This window comes from Dermochelys coriacea, chromosome 3 (genome assembly GCF_009764565.3).
Source record: "Dermochelys coriacea isolate rDerCor1 chromosome 3, rDerCor1.pri.v4, whole genome shotgun sequence".
Taxonomy (NCBI): domain Eukaryota; kingdom Metazoa; phylum Chordata; order Testudines; family Dermochelyidae; genus Dermochelys; species Dermochelys coriacea.
The window spans coordinates 155,349,065-155,355,064 of NC_050070.1; positions in this window are offsets into that span (position 1 = coordinate 155,349,065).

Sequence of the window (6,000 nt, forward strand, 5' to 3'; positions counted from 1 at the left end):
TGCCAACCTTGTTCCCACTCAGCTTTCTTTAGAGACCAGAAACTTACAGTATATCTCATCTCCAGGAAAACTACTTCAGACAAAGAGCTAGGGCCTTTATAAAGTTATTGTTCTCAGAGGTAATTAAAACTTATATCAGATCTCACCAAGGAGTAAGGAGATACTGAAAGCAAATGGAGACAAAATAATAATATTAAAATAACCTCTTGCCTCATCTTCAATTAGCCATGCTGTCTCCAGCAAGTTAACTGCACGGTTCATCACTGACGAATAACTACCATTAAAGTAATGGACTAAAACCTATGAGACCGGGATCATTCATCGAGGGAATGTTTAGTCCCAGACCATTTGGCAGACAATGACAGAAGGAAAAGGAGCCACTCTCTCGCCAGTTTGGGTATCGACCGGCATATATGCTGAATGCACTTGCCCCAATCTCATAAAGTTTTTCCTCATGAGATAGCACTGTAAATATTTTTAACTGGCTTTGCTCTTCTAAAGAATGAGGCGTGACAATAAAAGCAGACCCTTCCAAGCAAGAGGGACATAAAAAGGGTCATATCATTCTCTCTCCTTCTAGCTGAGTTTATGAAGTGCTCGGGAAGATGGGGAAACTGAATGATCCAGAGACCAGATTCATATCGCAGTTAGACCCGTGTGAATTTGTATTAACTCCTCTGAAACCAGTGGGCCAGACTCTGTTCCCTTTACACCATAATAAATCTGGACAATATCCTGAAGACAATGGGCTAGACTCTGCTCTCAGTTAAACCAATGTACATCTGGAGTAATCCCATGAACATAGCAAGCCAAATTCTAGAGCCTGATTCTCTGCTCTGTTACACCAATTTTAGGCAGGGGTAACTCCCTTGGTTTCACTTGAGTTAGAGTAACATAAAACTCATGTAACCAAGTAAAGAATCAGACCTACAACCTGTTACCCAGTGTAAACCTGATGTAAACTCCACTGGCTAGCCAGAATAATTCATACCAAAGTGTCACCCCTACAGAATAATGACATATAAAATGTTCCCTAGGATTGTTCCATGATCCATTAACTTTACTACAGGTATAATCTAAGATAAATAAGGTTCATTCAAATATTAAAAAAGAGGTTAGTTTTTACAGCATTTAAACCTTATAGATCTAGAACAAGTATAATCATCTTCAAATTCTGAAGGAAAGGGGCAGGAGCCAACTTCACTCAGTTTTTATTATTTTTTTATTATTTCTATAGCATCAAAAATGATCCTGACAAATAAAAGACCCTGGGCCTCATCCTGCCCTGGTATGCACCTTGTGCAGTCATTTACACTCACTTTGCACAGGTGTAAATAAGTACACAAGGCACCAGGCAGTAGTGAATCAGGCCTTTTGTGTGAGTAGGCCCATGGGATTATTCCCAAAGGCAAGAGTTGCAAGATCAGGCTTTACATTTAACACAAGCCTGAGTCTCTTCTCCCATTGTTTTACACTGGGGTGACTGCATTAGCTTCAAAGGAGCAATGACATGAAGGAAGCCCCAGGCCCAACACAAACAAGTGATGGCACAGCAGCGATGGGGCGGGGCCTTTCGGGTGAAGGGCTACAGCAGTGCTTTGATTTGTTATATACAACTCTCAGCTGGGCTAGATCCTCAACTGCCATCAAGCAGCTAAGCTCCATCAATGTCAATAGAGCTAGGCTGATATATATCCACTGAGGATCTGGACCATTCTTTTTGTCCAGAAGGCTGTTGATTTTCTGTCTTTTTATTATAACAGAGTGCATGGAATCCAGTCTATGTGTCTGTGTCACTACCCCACACACCTGGGTGACCCCCTCATCTCAATGTAAGGCAATATGCTCTTGCTTCAAGGAGACCTAGCCCCATTTAACATAGACCTTTGGGTTTAGAAATATCCCTTAATTAAATGTGTGGTGCCAAGCTCTGCAAAAGAAGAATAAAACGATGAGAGTCAATCAGTGATGATGGGAAATGCTGCTGTGTAATTTTAATGAGGTTGAAATAATACACAATTTAGCTCAATTCAGTTTCTAAAGGGCATTATTAATGCACGATGTTATAACAAATCTGTGGCTGTCCAGGAACTCCATGGTACTTGTCATTATCATACAGTAACTCCTCGCTTAACGTTGTAGTTATGTTCCTGAAAAATGCGACTTTAAGTGAAACGATGTTAAGCGAATCCAATTTCCCCATAAGAATTCATGTAAATTAGGGGGGTTATGTTCCAGGGAAAAAATTTTCACCAGACAAAAAACTATATATATACACACACACAATATAAGTTTTAAACAAACAATTTAATACCGTACACAGCAATGATGATTGTGAAGCTTGCTTGAGGTGGTGAAGTCAGAGTGTGGAAGGGGTGGGATATTTCCCAGGAAATGCCTTACTGCTAAATGATAAACTAGCATTCAGCTGAGCCCTCAAGGGTTAACACATTGTTGTTAATGTAGCCTCACTCTACAAGGCAGCACGAATGGAGGGAGGGGAGATAGCATGGCAGACAGAGACAGAGACACACACCGTGTGTGTGTGTGTGTGTGTGTGTGTGTGTGTGTGTGTGTGTGTGTGTGTGTGAGCGAGTGAGAGAGAGATGTGCATTGCCCCTTTAAGTACGTGACACCATTCTAAGTACACTGCCTTTAAAAAGATCGGGAAGTTGAGATAGCAGCTGCGGCCAGCAAGCTCCCTCCATCCTGAGCCGTGTTGTCCTGTCCCCACCCTGCTCTATATGGAGAACGGGTAAGTGGGGGGGGCACCCTGACATTAGCCCCCCACTTCCCCCTCCCCTGCACAACAAACAGGAGGCTCCTGGGAGCAGCTCCAAGGCAGAGGGCAGGAGCAGCACACGGCAGTGGTGGGGATGGACAGCTGAACTGCCGGCAATTGACAGCCTGCTGGGCGGCCACTGCACAGGGAACTTAGGGGAATAGGGAGCTGATAGGGGAGCTGCCTGTCCACCCTGGTTCCAAGCCCCCACCAGCTAGCTGCAATGGGCTGCTCTTCCTGTAAGAAGTGGACAAAGATGGTGGCTGCCAAACCCCGTTATAAGGGAGCATTGGGCAACTTTAAACGAGCATGTTCCCTAATTGATCAGCAACATAACAATCAAACAGTGTTAACCGGGACAACTTTAAGTGCAGAATTACTGTACGTACAATGGCCACTCAGAAGCTCAAGAAAGCAGTAGGGATAGAGCTAAGATGTTCTGAAAGCAAAAGCACAAACTCCTTTCCACTTGCGCTAAAGGAGAATCTCCATAAGCTGTTAGCAGTACAGAGCCAATGGCACACAGTTGAGCAACTTGAGTCTATCCAGCAGAGGGAAGTGGTGCACATGCATTTTCACCATGTCATTACAGTAGAATGTAATACAATATAATACAGTCTGTGTACAGCCCACACTTATAGCTCTCTTTATAGTTGTTCATGCCATTGGTGCAGCTCCAGAAACAATACAATTTATTTAAGATGTTTGACCTACTTGTGCCTGTCACTTATTATTCCAGCAGAAGCTGAGCCCTGACACTTCTACTGAATTTTAAGAGAAATGTATTGCTTCACCTGAACAGAAAGGCTATGACAGAACTTCTGCAAGAAGGAAATGGGGTCAGTATGAAAGCCAGTGGGAGATAAAAGGGAAGGGAACACTTAGGGCTTGTCTACACTTGTCATTTAAAGCGGAAAAAGTCCCATGGGAGCGTCTACACTTGCCAATGACTTTTTGCAGTGAACCTTAGAAGTTTCACCGCAAAAAGAAAACCACCTCCACGAGAGGCATATCTCCCCTCTGAATTTTCCACCAAATACATCCGATGAAGTGAGCTGTAGCTCACGAAAGCTTATGCTCAAATAAATTTGTTAGTCTCTAAGGTGCCACAAGTCCTCCTTTTCTTTTTGCGAATACAGACTAACACGGCTGCTACTCTGAAACCAGCTCTTACCAGTGACGCTTTTGCAGTGATGTGCAAGTGGAGACATGTTCTTCCTGTGTAAACAGCTTTTAGCTTCCAGAGGATATCCCACAGTGCCTAGGTGACCACTCTGGCCAGCAGCTCTGCTGCTCTGTTGCCAGGTAAACAGGCGTCCACTCCTCCCCCTGTAAAGCCCCGGGAACTTTGAAACTCCCCTTCCTGTTTTCTTGGCAAGTGCTCACTTATCTGGCCAGGTGACAGTGGCTGCTCCACGATCCCCTGCGTGGAGCAATGCTGAGCTACTGGAGCTTATCAGTGTTTGGGGAGAGGAGACTGTGCAGGGACCCAGGATACGCCGTAATCAACCCCCCCTTCCCACAAGACCCATTGTCAAACTGGAGAGAGCTGCACTGTGGGACAGCTGCCCTAGAGCGCGGCTCTCATCCCCAATGGAAGTGCCGCTAATGTAAACAGTCTCTGAAGCCCAAGGAATTAAGGTGAGTACACAAACCAGCGCTTTACTTTCACCGGTTCCCTATCACCAGTGAAACTTGCAGTACAAAAAACTCTGCAGGTGTAGATACAGCCTTAATATGCGATTCTGAGCAGACGTTTCCAGCTGAGACCTGCCCTGCACCATCACAGATGCTCCCCTGCTTCCCTATATCATCCTGAGCAGTTTTCCCTCTGGGAAGAGCCGCCCTTGAGCATTGCAAGGGTCCCTTCCTGGCTCAGCCCAGCTCTGCAGCCTCCCAGCAACTCCCCTGCTTACTTTATCCCACTTTGAGCAGTGTGTTTTAGAAGATAGGATCAGCTGCTTCTTTCAGCTCTAGTCACTATTTTGTAACCAGCAGGTCCAGCAGACATGACCTGAACTTTGCATGGTGTAAAGAGGTAAAAATACCCACTGAAGGCTGCTGAGTTCAGTGCCTATGATGAGAACATTAGCATAGTAAGTAACTGAACTAATGCCATTTGTATTACTTTGGGGTACTTTGAATAGGATATGATAGGAGTCTTCCTAGACAGCCAGCTTGCACTATATATAGCATTAATGAGAGGTCCTGGAGCTGAGCCCTGGGAGCAGAGGCCATTGAGGGAAATGACTTTCTGAGACTCTCCTATCTGACTGTGCATTGAACATCACTCTATCTTGATGTTTCTTTTTCAATTGGCTGCTTGGAGTTGGCAGGCCATTTTAATGAGAGAGGTCATGCTGCTCTGACTTGCCTGGAAGTCAAGTTTCAGTGCAGAAGCCTTGATTCACCAGATAGCTTCCTTTGCAGGGTTAGAGACCATTCTGGGATTTATGGCACAAAAGCTGCAGACTCTTTAACACACACAGAGAAAATGAATGGAAACGATATGTCGTATAACTGCTTCTCACTGGCCTGCAAAATGCCCCAAATGACAAGTGTCACCCACAAAGCCCAATATCCACCCTCATCCCTTTGCCAGGGTCAACCCCAAACACGCTCTGGGATCTCTACTTTGCACACCCAGGGATCACTGCCCTACACTCCGCAGAATCCCCTCCACTTCTATGCCGGGGTCACTACCCCACACATCCTGGCAACCTTTATGCCAATGTCACTCCACACACCCTGGGATCCCACACCCTCCAGGATCCCCTCCATCTCTCTGCTGGGTCACATGCCCCGGGATCACCACCCACAGATGCAGGGAACCCTTCACCCTTCTGCCAGGGTCAACACCCCCACTGCCCATGTACCCCCCCTTTTGCCCCTCTACTGGGGTCAGGTCATTACATATCCAAGCCCTCAGCCCTCTCCCAGGCTCACCACCCCCACAGCCCAGAGTCTTTATCATCCCTCCCCAGGATCATTCACATAATTGAGATTCCCCACTCCTGCTCCTTATAGTTACTTACCCATCCCAGGCTCTTGCTTTTCTACAGAGCTCTCACACACAATGGCAGGGTCCCCTTTCTCCACAGTTCATTCACCCTCCTGTCCCAGTGTCCCTTCCTTCCTGTGCACTGCTGCATACAACACAGCATCCTTTTCCTTCTTGCGGCTCCCTCTCCCCTAGGGTTTTCCCATCCCACAAATCG